The following is a 17,347-nucleotide window of genomic DNA, read 5'->3' as shown; positions in this document are numbered from 1 at the left end:
GACTTTACCCTAGAGCTTCTCTACCCAGCCCGGTTCAGCGCCTCAGTGCTCCAAACCCTCTGTCCCAGGGCAGACACTGCGCTCTCACCGGCTGGGGAGCCATTAGGCTAGCTCTGGTTCGTCTGCTTCCACACCCGGCGGTGATAAAGGAGGCGAGGAGGGTCTATGCGTTGTGTCCATGGAAGATGTTTATTCGCATGGTGCAGCAGAGGCCAACGACCTCCCCGAGGCAGAGATGCCTTGAGGGCGAAGGCCTCACATGCACAGCCACACGTGGAGCATAAACACACGTGGAGCATAGACAGCAAGATGGCGGAGGGTAAGGGGTTTTATAGGGAAACAGAGAGGGGCAGGGACAGCACACAGGCCCAGTGACCTCTGGGCACAGGGGAGGTACAGGGGCGGAGTTAGGAGTACAGGAACCAATAGGGGAAACCCGAGGGAGTGGCCAGGGCCACGTGGGGTTAGGGAAGGCAGGACAATAGGTGACAAGTACAGTCGTTAAGAAAGGGGTGTGGGGAACTTGCAGCTGTTATCACAATAGTCCTCCCCTTTACACACATATGGAGGGGCCCTAGGATGGGCCCTATAACCCTCAGATATGTTTTGACTTCTTTGCTCTTCTTCTCCAACTGCTGTGTTTGAAATTCTGCATCAAGCTGCCTTCCCTTGACATTTTTAGGGATTATTAAGCAACGTTGGAAAGTGTATGTGGATATGCCCATGATGGTTTGATACTTGAATTTACACTTTTACTAATACATTTCTCTTATTAAAGGATATGTTATACACTTTATACCTACAGTTTTAGAAATTTTTCTTCGTATTTATGTATGCACAGATAACAATTTATATGAACTTATTTAGTATAGCAAGGTTTTTATATATTTACCAACATGTATATATAATTTATTTTGTACTTATAAATATGTCCTGATCCTAAAAGAGAATGGACGGTATATTTTGAGATTGCATGGGTATGTTTTTAAAAAATGGTAACCAGATAAATGCAGAATAGCATGAAAATACATGGTGTGGAGGTGTGGAACTCTACCTGGAATTTAGGGCTTGGGGCACTGTTCACCACCTGGCTTGGTTGGCAGCTGTCCCAGCGTGGTTGTGAAAGGGAAGCTGTGTGTGTTCCCTCATTCCCTCTTCAGTGATATGGCAAGCCTGAGGATGAGCAGGACGCATATGGTGTGGAGCTTACATACAGCCCCTTTCACCCAAACTGTTGTGTTTTCCTCTTGAACTAGCTAAAAAATAGAGAAAGAATCTGGTATTCTGAGTAACACTAAATATGCATCTTCAGTTTTGCATATGTCTGTATATTATAGCTCTTAACCTTTCAATAGAAGTTTCACTGTGTTCAGCACATACTATTCTGTCATGTAAAAATATCACTGAACTGGTGTAGAAGTCCTACTGGATGAGATCTTGCTACAATGGCCAGTTGATTACTATCTTGGAAGGCAAAAGTCACAAAAAAAAATGTTACAACTATGCTTAGGGTAGGTTATTTGAAGATTTCTTCTATTATATTGCTATTGTGACTCCATCTTTGTTAAAAATATTGGAATATTCTTTTGGGGGTTGGGAGGGAGAGGGAAGTGTGGGAAGGCACCAGCTGACAAGTAACTGCTTTAGCTGGGATTGGAAATACTGCAGATTCACTGAGAACCTCCAGAGCATGGGCAATTCAAGAGTGTGGTATTTTTCACCCATCACTACTCTTTACTGATAATGTCCCAAGTGCTTATTGTAAACCTCTGGAAGCACTGGAGAGTGATGCAGGTTATCTTTTCAGTCTTTGCTTCTTGCTCCCAGGCCAATACGATTACTGGCTACAGACTTGCAGATCCTGGAGACTGTTGCTTCCAGACTTTAATAACTCCACATCCATTTCCATATGAAACACTTTTCCTGCAGTCCTTTTGCAGGACTAATGAGTCCCACAAGCTTATTAAAGGTATCTAAAGACTTTTCCAGTAGTTCAAATGAGTTCATGTCTAAAAATTTAGCACTCCTCATGCTTTTTAAAGTTAATTTTATCATTCCTTTATCAGAAGATTTTAAACAAATCACCTCCCTGCCACCCCTGTGTCCTAGAGAGTTAGAGTCCAACTCCTTGGTTGTACAAGTGCAAGCAAAATATGTAAGGAGGCAAATAAAATTTTAAAACAGTTGTAAATGGTACTGTATAGCTTGGTGCTCCATTGGTTGAAGTAGTGGTGTGATGGGATGTTAGGTCAGGAAACTTCTCCATACAGTTTCTCATGAAATTTCCTCTGCACCTGTGTTTTCTCAGCCATGTGACTGCAACTGGCTTCTAGATCTTCAGAGAGATGTTAAAAACACACATAATATCATTGTCACCTAAGTTCCCCCTTTTCTGTCTGTTACTTTTACTGTTTTTTTTTAACTTCTACTGCTGCAAAAATTAATGAGATGCTCAAAACCTTGACAATGCAGTTGAGAGAATGCTTTGCTACCCTTACATTAGGTTTGTAAATAAGCCAATTTCTGTCACTCTTCTTGCATCCTACTCTTTTTCAAGGGTACATCCACCACAACTTTAAAATTAGTGTTTATATTTCTTACAGAATTTGAATCCTTCTTGTATATGGACATGTTTTGTGCCAGTGAGTTGGCTTTTCTGATAAATTATAAATATGAGTGACTATGATTCAGGGAGGAGTCACAGAAATAGTGTCTTCTGAAGTTGAGGGAAATAACTGAAAATATGGTACTTTGAGCTTTTCTTTTTTATTTTATATTTGGAGAAATTTTATTCTTTGAAGAGCAAAAGTATTATCTTACACAAGCGACATGCCTCCAAATATTTGGATTTCTTCCTGTATATATCCTCTCATACCCATCTTAAAAACTTTGGTGTTTTTTTTTTTTTTTTAATTGTCTGTAAAAATCTGTACTTCAATAATCACACTTACAATTTTGCAGTCCAATGAAGTAGTAGCTCTTTTCATATATGAAGAATGTGCTGAATGGAAGCAGCCCACTTATGCTTCCAGTCAAGCCCCATGTGGTTTCTTTCTGAGGAGCTGGGTGAATCTGTGCAACTTTCAGTCCAGTCTAATGAGCAACTTTTGACTCCAGGAGTCAAATCTCCTTGCTACCTGTTTTGTTGTGTCGACTTACTAATATCTACCTCTGCCTGATGCAGCTTACTATGATGCAAGGTAAATCTAGTTTTCTGCCTTCTTTTCGTTAACTAAGAAGAAGTTAACTTGCAATTCCATGTGTGTTTTCAGTATCAGTTGAATAATGAGAGTGAGGGAAAGTAATGAGAGGGAGAGTATTTTATCCTAGGTATTTTTGCATATCTGAAGCACAAGGTGCCCATATTGGGAGATGCATATTAGACAAAATTCCTTCAGTGATAATTGGGACTATTCCCCAAAATAAGAACATTTCTAGGCTTATCAATGTATCTGCCAGCTAATTTTGTTATTTTTGTTTAGAATATCTTCTCTGTACACTCTTTAGAAACTATATTCTTCAAATCCAAGAAACTAAACATTGTTTAGAGAACTGGTTTTTGTACTTAAAATTTTGAGATCTCATTTACAACAGCTGACTCAAAATAAAAGAAGGCAATAGCTCTGAAAACAATTTCTAAAAACTGAAAAGTAAGCTGTAAAGTCCATATAATTTTTAAATAATTAAAAAACAGTATATTGCTATTTAAGGAATACTACACTGGATTGTCTAACAGGAACAAAGTTACTAAATGGATACTGGTATACACTTGTCTTCAAATGGTCAAGCCAGTATACACTCCATCTTCGAGATCAGAGGAAATCTGACTTTCAATTGTGTTTTGTCACTTGTGTATGTGGAAAAAAAACTATTTGTACTGGTATGCATTCACTTAGGATGGTGTAATCAGCAGCATTTACAATGCTGGGGCTTGAAAGTGATCTTCTATCAGAGTCTCCACATTATTTTATGATAATGTTGGCCTTTTTAGTTTCAAAATTCTGCTCTTATATCTTTTTTTTTTTTTCCATAATTTTTGTGCTCCCGAGAGAACATATAGGAAGCTATAAGTATAAGCAAGTCCCCTGTGAGTTGAGTGCTAATGCTGTGATGGGATTAGATTAACTTTGCACAATTCTGATTCTCATTATGAGCCCTGTCAGAAAGCTGGATTCATGTTGTGCCATTTTCTATCCTCATTACCACTTTTGTCACAAAAATGAAATTTTTCATCTGTCATACAGGCTGGAAAAGACAGCAGCCTGTAACTGTAGTGTGATTTCCTTTCTAGTGCTGTGCAGTTTGACAGGCTGTGCCTTTCTGCTTTGTTCTCTTTAATGGTTTCTCAACCTATGTGAAGGAGAGAAGGGATGGATATCCATCTCAAGGTACAATACGTGATTAATAGTGTTGTCTGTATTCAGAGGACTGCAACTTTCCAAATTGAGCTGGTTGCAAAAAGAATGGCAAATATTAGACACATTGCTACTGCTAACTGGGCCCTACTTTCATTTTCATGTGGTCTAAGAATTGAGTTGGTTCTAAAAATATTAAAGAATATAATTCATTCCTGTGTTTCCACAAATTCTTGATGACTTCAAGAATTGAAGTTAGTGTGCTAGTTTGTGTCTCAAATGATGAAGTTCCTCTGTAAAACAGATATGACCGTCAGTGTTTTACAGTATTTAACCTAAAAATTCCTGCTTTAACCTACAAATTCCTACTTTTAATTTATTTTCATTACTGTAGTTAAATGCCCTGCAAATTACCCTGCTTTATCAAATTCCTATCCTTTCCTGTTTATGCCAGTAGACCAGAGAAATATAGCTTTCTTTTCATTATTCCTCAAGTGCTCTGTAATGAAAACTACAACAAAGGGGTTTTGGGCAGATATCCTTCATTTTTATATCTCATATTTGTAATATCTCCTGACCTTCGCTATCTAGAAGAGGAAATAATTTATGGTTCTGTGCCAATATTCTCCCTGTGATGATATCCTGATCAAACTTACCTGCATGATGAGAGTGTGATGGTACTGCTCCTGTGAGGGTGGCCTAGCAGAGAGATGCTGGGATGCTGAATACTGAAGTTAATAAATTCTTTTCTGAGTGAGAGCTGCTGAAGTGCAGATACCCAAAGGCCTCAGTTGTTAATAAATAAAGGCCTCATAAGTGTTAATACTCAGCAGTGTGGAATAAGGCAGGAACCACAGCCAATGCCTCTTGGAGACAGTATGTTTGGGAGAAATTTCTTGTGATACACCCTTGTAAATAATATTATCTGACCATTTCTTGCCCGCCTATCCCTTCTGAAAGGTGTTGACTGACTGAATGTCACGAAAGTGCTCATCCCATCTGTAATACCTTGTAAGAATGAAACATGTCATACAGGGCATATGCAAAGGACATCAGGCTTTATAAGTTCTGGTTTTTGTCAAACTGATTTGTGTAACTAATCTGTCATCAGCACAGTGAGTTCTTGGACATAAACCCAGTTTTCCTGCATTTAAATGTAACAGGTGTACCTGCTTATTTGAATAAATATGTCTAAAGCAACTTTACAGCAAATGTGAAAATATGGGAAGTCTCCGTTGTGCTAAATCCTTTCCTGTGAGGGCCTTTACAGAAACACAGGGATTATAAAACACATCTGTCACAGCTCGTAAGTGTTACAGAAGTGCACCTTTACATGCAGACATCTGGAACATAAAGTTCAACTAAATCACTGAAGATTCCATCTCAAATGCAATCTATTTCAATGTGACCTTACATCAGTGAGCACTTGAACTTTGCCTGCTGGCAAGCAAGGTCCGACTCCAGCTATCTCTTATTCTTTCACAGAGCTGCATAGCTTGCCCAAAGTGTTGCTTAGGGTTTTTTTTTGTTTTGTTTTGGTTTGTTTTTTTCCTCTACTTTTGTTTTTTTTTGTTATAATGGAATGCAGCTTCTTTTCCTAGCTGCCCTGAAGGCTTGCAGCATCACTTAGTATGTCTTTGACCTTCCTCTTCCCACACAGGAAAATCTAGGTAATTCAGATTTTTTCAATAGTTTCCTTAATTCAATAAATTGTATTACAGTAAATGCAGGGGTATAATACCAACAACAAGAACAGAAGTTAATAGAGAAATTTCATCCCACCACTAAACCAATTAACCTAATGTCACCTGTGCTCAAAGGAAGCAAGCCAGACTACTACTCTTATAACATATATTATTTACTCTTTACTGTGTCTTATTTAAATCATGAAGTTGAGACAGAGGAATGTGCTTAAAACAAGTAATTATTCTTATATATTTCATTATCATGTTTAACATCTCCTGAAAGCCCTTATGCTTTGTTTACTTCAGAGATGCTATGTATAAAACAGGCAGTAAAAGCTGTCTATGAAAAGACAGAAAAAGAGTCTATGAAGTCAATGAGGTTATACTAGAAATGACTTTTGGTCCATTTTCCTTGTAGCTATTCTTGAACTCTTAACCTTTTATTTTGTTTTATCGTTCACTAAATGAAAAGGTCTTATGAAGGATCCTAATCTATCCTGTGGACTAGCTAAAATGACAAATCAATTTTAAATGTATGCTTAAAATTAGAGAATATATAGCAGGTTGGGGAGTGGGAAAGCAGAGAAAGGAATGGTTAGTAACAGCTTGTCCAAGTGCCGCAGGGTCCCTGTAGAAAGAAATTTATTTATTTTTACTATCTCTTCCCCTGCAACAAAATAAAAGCTAATTCAAGTGTACAGATTTTATTTGCATCTGACATGCGATGTGTTGTATCTCAGGCACGTCAGGACTTGAAGATTGTTTCCGTTCCTTTTTCAGAGCTCCTTTGTCAGTATGCAAAGTGCCCCTGGCATACTGGGAGGCACTGACAGCCTTGTTACCCTGATAATTTCCCTTTTGGAAGAGGCACATCTACTTGAAACAGTAACACAAACACCATACCAGACAGAAGGGTAAAATCAAGCCAACACTGCAGAAATTGTTTAAGAGGCAAAATAGGAGGGAGCTTTGTCTTCTGGGGAAGGCAAGTAGACACATTTTAATTTTGTTTAGAGGTTGTAGGGAAGATGTGTATTACTAAGAACTTGTTTATTGATCCACTGGGGGAAAATGTTCAAGTACCTATTGTGTGTTTCTGGCCTGCAATTTTTGGCCTTGTTTCTTCAGTTTCCTAAGACCGCTTCTCTCCTTTGACCTATGGCAGATTTCATGATGGAGAGAACCCTTTGGTAAGAAAATAATTGATCTTTGCAGCATCCTATTTTCTGGGAGGATGAGGTTGGAATGTGGAGGGTAACATTTTCCTCCTGTTTTTCTTGTCCAGCTCCTGTTTTGCTGTGAGACTGCTTTATGAGTAAGTGGTGCAGATTCAGATTTCTGTAGGCGATAAAACAAAATACAAAAAAAGCACAACCAAACAGAAATCAGATCTAATATCTAGATTAGCTCTCAATAGTGTGTGACTGTAGAAATATCAACACTGTGCTGCTAGGCATGTTCTTGTAGTCAGCTCTTACACTTTAGATCTGTAATGCCATGAAACTTCCTGCTTTTAAAACCATCCATGGAAGTCTGTGGCTTGTTTTAGGAATGTTTTGGAGTGCGGTTGTATATTCAAATATGTTCTTAGTAAGCGGATATGGTACTAATTGAAAATCAGTTTAGAAGTGAATAATGTAGGTAAATGTCTATGCAGATTAAAAGGATTTTTTAAGCTATTATGTTTGAGTCCAGAAATAATGTTATTGCAATTAAAAAAAAATTAAAAATCACTGAACTCTTATGTTATGTTGGGTTAAAATATGACCTGATTTTGCTTACTTATCTCCACTGGTGAGTCATTATTTAAGTATTATGATATGTAAATTTTGTTTCTATATTAAACCATTGCTAAATGGCCACATTAATGTGTTTTTTTGTTGTTTTGTTGGGTTTTTTTGTCTGAAACTTTTGTTATTGCATTAAGAGATGGGTTTTGCCTGCTGTTCTTAATTCTCAAAGCCAGTAACATTGTCTAATTCAAACTTCATGGAAAAAGTTAGAGCAGAGTTGGGTGCTCTGAGTATATGCCTTCAGACTTTCCAAGATTAACCTGCACACTATTTTACAGGTATAAGTGGTGCCATGGTTACTTAGGGAATACATTATTCTCTTTGATTTGCTATATGTTATAAACTAGTAAAATATATTCTAGTTTGTAAAATATGCTATGGCTGTGCAAGGCTCAAGATGGTGATGATAAAAGCCTCTACTGGAGCATTCATTGTCACAATTTGTGACAGTTGTTTTGGATGCTACTGCCTAAAGCTCTTCAGTGATTGATAAGATTTGGGTTCCATCTTGATTAACTATTTGCCATCAGAGACTTCTAAGTTAGTGAACCAAAGTCTATCCATCTAAGCGTCTTTCTATATCTGCCGAATAAGCTTTCTAACAACCTTTTTTCGATTTTGTAGCACCATTTTTTTTCCCATTCCTAATGAAGAACAGAGTTGGAAAATTGTGTGATTTAGGTTAACGAGGAGTTGTGAAAGAAATATTTTTGTAATTGCCATCCATTTAACACACCAAGAATTTGTGCTGGTTTCAACTTAGGAAAGTCACTGCTTTTGGGAGCAGGCTGCAGTTGTTCCTTTTGGTTTCACTCCACGTTCCCCAAGATGTGGGCCATTTGTTTTCTCCTTTGAAATTCTGCTAGAAGAACAAAATTGCAAAGTGTTTTGCTCTTTGATTTTTGGCCTTTGACTGTGAACGTGTGTTCCTGTGTTATCAGTGTATAGAGGAAAAAAGCAGCAGTGTGAAAGCAATGAACTGCATGTAACCACTTTTTAAAATAATGCCAAATTTTTTCATAATTCCATATCTTTCTGAGTAAAGATGATCTTTGGTTGGTGTAACATGATGGTATTCTAGATACTGCTAGAGAGCAATTGATGAAATCCGTCATGTGGAAAAAGAATTTCGTAGTGTAATACCTCTGCTTGTCAGAGTATATGAGCCAAGAGGTAATAATCACAGCTAAGAAATAGCCCTCACCCTTAGAGATGATGTTGTGGGTTTTTTTAATAATAAAAAATCAGTTGTTGCTTTGAACAGAGGAATCCAATAGCTGTAGGAATTATAAGCTGCCTCCTGGTCAACAGAGCATGCCGGTTTTGAATTAGATAAGTAGTGATGGTTGAGACAGCTGTTTTCTCTTTGTGGTTTTTTTCTTTTTTTTTTTTTTTAATTTGAATTCATTTTTTAAAGTTGGTTGTGGGAGCCCCATAGTGTTTACAGAAACATACTGTGTATTACAGAGGATATGATTTCAGGTCAATTTTTTAAAATTAAGTAATTCCTATGGTTTAGGTGGAAGGGATCTTAAAAATCATCTAGTTTCAACCACCCTGCTGTGGGCAATGACCTCTTCCACTTGACCAGGTTGCTCAGAGCCCCGTCCAGCCTGGCCTTAATGTTTCCAGAGATGGGGCATCAACACCTTCTCTGGAGAACCTCTTCCAGTATCACCCCAGCTTCATAATAAAGAATTTTTTCCTAATGTCTAATATGAACCTCCTCTTATTTTAAAGCCTTCACCCCATGTCCTATGACTACATGCCCATAAAAAAAAAGTCAATTAAAATTGCTCCTAATTACAAGGAGCTGATTTTTTAATTGTGTATTTTGTTAATTTATGTGAGAAAATGTCAAAATTCTTTTTCTGACATGTGTTAGACATTTGGCCTTTATAAACAATAGCCAAACCACAATCTTTCACTTAGTTAGCAAAGAAATTGAAAATTTTGGATCAATAAACATAAGTCATCACCAATCCTAGTTCTTTCTCAGAGAGAAAGCACAGTCAGGAATATCTAATATTGTAAGATTTCAGTTTTAAATAAAAATATTATATTATGCAAGGAAATAAAATAGCTTTTATGAATCTAGAACTATGAAATTAATTGTAATAACCTAATTTTATTAAACTTTCTTGATACATGTGACTTGTGCCATTTATACAAGAATTTGCATGCAAATAGTAGAAATTAACTTGAATTAAGAAAGCACAATGCTGCTGTTTCATGGTGTGGGAGAAGGATTCCTTGTCAGGAATGGGTTGGTGATGTGGTAAGTGCAGGATGCTCCCTGCTGCTGTATGTGCTTACCATCAATATTCATCCACGTTACAATTTCCATTTCAATTCCAAACCTCAAAATTGCTGTGCTTTTGTATAATACACTGCTGGCACTAAATCATGCTACCTACTGATGTTTAGTGACCTGAATGAAATTGTTTCGATGTAATTGACTGACATGCTTTGTGTGTAGAAATAAGTCTGCTCAGCAAAGGCTAAATTATGTTTTTATGCCATAAAAAAAGGGACTTGTCTACTTTAGATTTTGAAAAACAGTGCAGACCCATTGATTTCATCCACAAGAGGTAAAATATATCAAAAAAGTATACAACCTTAAAAGCCATTGCTCCAGAATTGCACTCTACTGTTTCTCTCTGTTTTCATATTATAAACCATATCTTTTCCTCTCGTGATAGGCTTCTCTGAACAGCACTTTGCTGCTCTTAGCTGGGCGTGCAGCCTCAGTTCTCTTTTGGAAGTAGGTTAGGTATGGTTGCCAAAAGGAAACACAGCATACAGCAACAGGAACAGGCAAAGTGGGCGGGCATGGGTTGTGTGGTGAGTGTGTTAAAAGTCCATACTTCATGAAAAGCTTCCTGTTTAGAGGTGCAACAGCAGAGTATTTAAATTTTGTTTGGAAATTTTTGTTAGGTTAGATTTAAACGTGCTCTGCACTATGTGTCTTCCCACTTTGCACCTGTATTCTCAGTGTCAGTGAAATCTGTTATAGTTATCACATAACATTTTTGCCTTCATGAAAAAAGATTATCAGTTGTCTGTGTTTTCTCAGCTTTAGGAGGGGGACATGTATGGTCTGGCCTGAGGGAAGAAGGGTACCCTTCACCAGAGTAAAAGGAGATGGTGAAGGTATGTCATGATTTTTACAGCCTTACTTGGGAATTGGCTAGTAAACCATAAAGCACCATGTCCCCCAAGAGTATCCAGGAGGAACAAAGTGGGGAGAGGTGATGGAAAATGGACAAGGTACTGAGGACAGGGACTGCATGTGTTGTGCCGACACCCTCCCTCTAGAGAGAGAGGCAGATTTGCCAATGGCCAGTGGGGAACCTGGCTTTTCCTGCCAAAGCCAGGCCCCCAGCAAAGATTTGTGTGGTGTAGAATAGCAGCAAGGCACTAAGCTCTGCCCCCTGCAACCAGGACAGTGAGACAGATTAGGATTCTGGTTATTAAAGAAATAGGGTCTCTATGGCATGAATGGTTCTTGCTCTCTGGCATACTTGACAGGTTTTTGTGTTATTCAGAGATCCAGAAGCTTCTGGGTGACGACCAGATGGGTCTGAATGAAAGGATAAGTCATTGTTCTTCACTGCTTGTTGTGATGCATTTAGCTCCTGGTCTTGAGAGTCATGAAAGATCAGATAATGTCCTCATAGAGCTGTTCAGGCTAACTTGTCCCCTAGAAAAATTCCACATCTCTCTAAAATCTTCTCTTTTGATTATGGTGTGAGCTCCTGCAGAAAATCCCAAAGTCAGTCCCTACTTGCTTTACATCCTTGGATTTTCATCATTATTGAGGAGCAACTATAAACTCTTCTCAGACTTGGATGTCCCAGTTTGGGCTCAATGCCCATGTGGCTAAACATTAAGTCCTGACCCCTTCATCTTTGTTGTATGCCACTTAATTTCAGCAGGAAAACTTAAACAACTCATAGTGCTTGACACAAAGACAAAATTATGTCCTCTGCAGTAACTCCCTTTCATGACGAGAAATACCAGTCAGGTCTCTGGCCTTTTGGCTCATTAAGTCTTCTAGATCAAATCACAAGTTGTGTGATTTCCTTTGCCTTCACTTTCCTTGCACTCTCTGGGTTGTTTCTATATTGCTGCAAGGTTTAGATTTGGTGTATATGGGGGATTTGGACAAAGACAGGTGTCACATCTGTGTTCCTAGCTGTAGGTTCAGATTTTTTCCTGGCTAGAGTGATAAAATACAGCCTTAAAGGCACTGACTTTATTTCTACCCACCACTGGCTTTGAGAATGGCCTTCAGACTTTAGAGAACACTTAGCCAAGGAATGCTATGAAAAAAGTAAATATCAAAACTACCACAGATATGCATTTTTAAAATTTATAGAATGTATTATGATACCTCCTTATGGTTATAAACTTTTCCAGTAAGACTCTAAATATAATTTGTCCTGGGAATACCTTGGAATATGAACGGTAAGCTCATGATCCCTACCCATATAATTTTAAAGAAATATAGGCTGGTTAGTGGATGTGGTGTTGGGCGTTTCAGATGGCCAAAATTTCAAAATGTGGCGATCATCTGGATAAGGTGTGTTTAAAAAAAAACATGAGCATTTTGAAGAAAGGTAAGCCTTTATGTTGTGTGAGCCTTGGCTGAGGGAAGTGACACATATTTCATCCCCTGAAGGACAGCTCCACAGGGAGAAAACTGGCAGGAGCTCAAAGGCCTTGAGGAGCCTTTTGGGCTTCAGGTTTATAACTTGTGCTCACTAAACATGAATCTGCTGGAAAATGCTGCACATTTTGGGCCTGATGTCAACAAGGTCCCATGGAGCTAGCATGCCTAATCAATGTGTTGAAAGAAAGGGTAGGTCTGCAGCCTTGGCGGTGATGTGGAGCACATGCCCCAGGGACAGCATCCATGGAGCAGAGAGGGAAGGAGACACAGCCTCACACTCTGCATCACAAACCTTCCCTGTCCCCTTTGTGTTTTTCTCCCCTGCCCTTGGTAGAGTTTGATTTGATTTGATACAGAGCCCTCTTTGAAGCTGGAGGCACATGGAAATACCTTACACTAAAAGAAAGCCAGAAGAGCCACTGGATCTGCTCTGCTCCCCAGAGCTCTGCAAGAAAGTGAGACATACTGCCTGCTGCAGAGAAAGTGGTTTGTGATCTGGTTTATTGATGCAGAGAGAGAGTGGGTAAAATGTTGACATGCAGTATTTTAAAATGAGCTGATGATCTGAAAGCCTTCAGAAAGATACCTTATGTTAGATACCAATAAACCCACAATATAAGTCAATCTGTTCTCTAAATGTTCCTTTTAATCCTCAGTGCCATCTTTCTTCTAAAGAGTACTTACAAGTTTTTCCAGGCTTTGACTGTTACTGAGTTCTTGGAAAGTAATCTCAATTGCTTTTGTATGCAGTTTGTACCCATTTAAATGGTCCCCTTAACTTTGAATATGTACCTAGAATCACAGCATATTTCTTAAAATGTAAGTAAAAAATCTGTTTTGTGTTTCATGTCAGGATTTTGGTTATGATTTTAAAGCACAATTGTGCAAAAATCCAAACACAACCCCATCATTCAGTCAGAAAAGAATCTCCTGGCAAGGTGATATGTCAGGCCATGGTTAGCTGAAATGAATCTGACTTGGAATAATTTTTCTTCTCTTTTTCCTCCCCTCGCTAAGAATAGGAGATGTGCCTGAAGAATAGGGTCTTCAACTAACTACAGCTTTGCAGACCATGAAATACCAAGGATGCTGGGTCAGTAGGCTTCTCTTTAAATATCTCATTATAATTTAACTACTACTAAATATTAAGGGAGTTGTTTGGTTTGTAGATTTGTGATTGTACAGTTCCTAGTACATTGCCTCCTTTTAAATGGAACTGGAAGTCTACCTTTGTGCTGTTTTCTTCAGTTACCTATTTGTGTCTCTTTTGTGTTTCTCATATTTGTACCTATTCTGTGACCTTTTCAGATGATGATTTTTTGACTTCTTTGCATGCATAAATATGGTTTACATTCTTCAAGCTTTACATGAAGTCACCTTACTATTTATACATTCTGTTTTCTACAGCATTTCTGCTGCTGTGCAGCTATTGGCACTTTTTGCTTTTCCCAATTTAGAGGCTATGCAAAAGGAAAAGGTATAAATTTTCCTAATTCCCTCTTTGCTTGCTAGCTCTTACCTAAATTGTTTTGTGCTATGATTTTCCTAGTTTTATTACAGTTTATTGATTTAACCCTATCACTTCTGTACCTCTTGCTTTGTTTGATTTCTTTACTGCTACTTCACTGTGATTGAAGCTAAAAGTACCACCCTTGTAAAGCTGAGTGAAAGAAACCTATCTTCCCAATTGTCTATTCCTGTCAAGTGCATGCACACACACCACTAAGAAATTCACATGTCCCAGAGAAAGCAGGACATGTTCCTTCTTTACTGAAGACAGGTTTCTAGAAAAACTTAGATTGTCAATGTGTTATTTGTTACTCAAATGAAAACTTCATTTCTGTGAATGTGCATAGGTCCAGTGGCCTCTTCTATAAAGCTGTTAACAGTTACATTTGATATACATGACACCAGAATGCTTAAATTGCTTTCACCCTTTTTTTTTTTTTTTTTGGTCTTATTTTTAAGTTCCTTCTCTTTCTGCCCACCCTCCAAGGGAAAGGATTATTCTACTCTAGTTGGTCTTTTGCTGTCTTTTTTGTGATTTGTGTCACCTAGGCAGAGAAGTGTATGAACACCCTGAAGCATTGTCAGTTAGGACATGGCAAAGTCCAGCTTGCCATAGCTAAATGCTTAACAGAATAAGTAGCTCAAAGCCTTTTTTTTTTTTTTTCTGTTGTCCTAGCTCCCAGGTATATTATGGTCTCATGTACATCAAACTGAATTATAAACATGATAGATTTTTGCATGTTCTTCTTGTGCATCCAGCTTGTGGATGGACTTTATTGTTCAGTTTCCTGCTGAGAGAAGTCTACAGATGCCAGGGAGACATGCCAGATGTACAGCTTTCCCTTATCAGAAACCTGTTGTATTTTTTCTCATTTTGGACCTTTTGCTTGTCTGCTACAAAAGCTGAGTCATAGAGACCCACTTTTGCAGTTAGTTTCTAGTCACATACCTGCAAAAATGCAAATGCTTGCTTTCACCGAGAAGTTGTGTTACCTTGGTTCATCACCTTCCACATATAAGGTATTGGCAAGAAATGCATTGTAGATTTTTCTTTTTCTGACCTATTTTTAGTTTACTCTATAACGTGAGCACTATTGAAAAATATACAGAACATTTGCTGTCCTAAGAAAAATGTCTTGGAAGTGAGCTTACCACGTAAAGGGTATAGCAGAACAGTGGAGAACCTAAAAATACATTCTTGGGACAAACATAAAAGAGAAGTGAATAATTTTTTTGGAATGATCGTGAGGAAAGAATTTTCATGAAATAGAACTAAATCAAACAAAGTCCCTTTATCCGTCTTTGTAAATGGTTTTGTATGGTGACAAGATCCTTTTCTTGTTTGAGATTGTCTCATTCTTCTCAAATGGAAGTGAATGAGAGGACAGAGACAAAAAAAATGATTGTAGGCAAAAAGATTTCCAAAATGTCAGACAATGAGGATCACTTCAAGGAGATAATGAATTATAATACTTTTCTGTCTCCTAACATTCTGCAGCTTAAGCTATACCTGCATTCAGTGGAAAAAATAATCCTCATAAGATGAAATATTATGTGGTAAGATTCATAGAAAAATGTGATTTATAGGAAATAACAACCTTCTAAGTTATTACTTAACTTCTTTTCTTCCCCAAAAGCTGGGATTAAAAAGTAGGTCAACAAGCCCATTTAAATAGCTTATTCCACAGTGTGGTTTAAATTAGTGCTAGTGACAAGTGTATGAAGTGCTGTGCGTTTTATTTTTATGGCATATTGGTTAAATTTAGAATTGTTCAAAGTGGCTGTTATACACAAGCCTCTAGGCAAATCCTCAGATCTTTCAGTCAGTGGGCTTTGTTCTTGCTTTTAAACACATATAACATGTTGGCACTGTGTTTGTAAACCAGGTGTTTTATCTGAACCTGCAATTAGAGTAATGAGCGTTCATGTTAGTCCAGTGATAGAGCTTCTCAAACTAAGGAGCTACAATTTCAACGTGAAGGTTCATTTATATTCTCTGGGCACGTGATTCCTGGTCCCGGTTTTGTTCACAAGTCCTTCCAGAAGAGTGATTTTAATCTAGAGACAAGCTGAAACCGTTAAGTCTCACTGAACAGAACTGCCCTTGTAATGTTATTTAGTATTGATAGGTCAGGCAGCTTCCATCAGACAGATGGCCCGAGATGAAAGAGTGATTGTAGGCAAGGAAATGGCTTTTGCAAGAGCTCTGTTCTTGTTTCAAAAGCCATTCTTTGGCTTGCAGTCTCCCTTTCTGCTGCTTGAGAGCTGCCAGAAACAATTCTGGCCCTGAATTTCAGACGTACCTAGCGCCAAGGTGAGGAGAGACGTTTCCAGCCCAGCTAGAATCTTTTCTTTTCCTCCTGCTTTTGTTGCTTTGCAGCATAGAGTTCTCATCTGCACCCTGACTGGGAAGATACCAGGAGAGATGAGTGAATAATGAGGAAATCTACTCACTAGTGTTTTGACAATTGCTAAATAGAGTTTTGCTTAGATCATGTTTGTACTTATTTTATCAGCTATGGAGCTTTTTCTGAAAAGCTGTGGGAGTGAAGTGTTTGCTCAAAAGAATACTTGCAGGGAACTATTTCTGGACTGTATTCATGATTAATTTAATCAAAAACCAGTTTTTCCTCACTGTAAAAGTAGCTGATTAATGATTACGTCATAAGTGAGGAAACAGCAACAGGGAATAAATCAGTGTGTTAAATTTGAGCTTGTTCTCTTTCAGAGCTCTACATAATTCAGCTGCAGCAGCATGTCCTCAGTAGCTTTTTTTGTATCCTGCTCTCCCAGTAATGATACCCTCGTCAGCCTCCTCCTGCCCTGCTCTTGTATGCCATTCTATTTTATGTCGGTTCTCATTCTGCTTTCATTGTGAAGTATTTGAGCACCTTGCAAGTTTATGGAACGTGAGGGGACTAGCATCTGGTGTATTTGGCTTATCCCTTCCCTGCCTGAAGCACTAGATACTTAGTAGGAGTGCTTTGTTTTAGCAAGATTGTTATCTGCTGATGGGAAGCAAGATAGACAGAAAAAGAGTGATCTGCATTTGGAGTGAAAATTGATACCATTTTCAATAGTCCTTTGCCCCTATAGGAATTTATTTCATAGCCTTGGCTGGCTGCTGGCAGAGCCCTGTGTTTTAAGCCTGTTATAGCTGAGTGTTACATTTTTGTACTTGCAAGTCCCAACAAAACTTCTTTGTCAGGTCTCAGACCTCACTTTACTCCTGTTAGTCCCATAATTGTCTCCTAATTGTAACGGACAGCTGAAGATCCTGAGAAACCAAGGTACCAAAACATCGGCCAATGCAATGAAGTGCTATGAAAT

General features: G+C 38.2%; 1 long non-coding RNA gene across 4 annotated transcripts in view; it reads left to right on the top strand.

The window, feature by feature from the left end:
- LOC146441162 (uncharacterized) overlaps nucleotides 1-17,347 on the top strand; it is a 67,382-nt gene that overhangs the window by 29,157 nt on the left and 20,878 nt on the right. For all 4 annotated transcript variants that reach the window (XR_014849804.1, XR_014849803.1, XR_014849802.1 and 1 more), the window contains exons 2-3: nucleotides 10,910-10,986; nucleotides 13,526-13,601. This is a non-coding gene — a long non-coding RNA (uncharacterized LOC146441162). The remainder of the gene's footprint in view (nucleotides 1-10,909; nucleotides 10,987-13,525; nucleotides 13,602-17,347) is intronic.

This window comes from Lichenostomus cassidix, chromosome 2 (genome assembly GCF_008360975.1).
Source record: "Lichenostomus cassidix isolate B80296 chromosome 2, HeHo_3.0, whole genome shotgun sequence".
Taxonomy (NCBI): domain Eukaryota; kingdom Metazoa; phylum Chordata; class Aves; order Passeriformes; family Meliphagidae; genus Lichenostomus; species Lichenostomus cassidix.
This window is presented reverse-complemented; position numbering and strand designations above follow the sequence as displayed.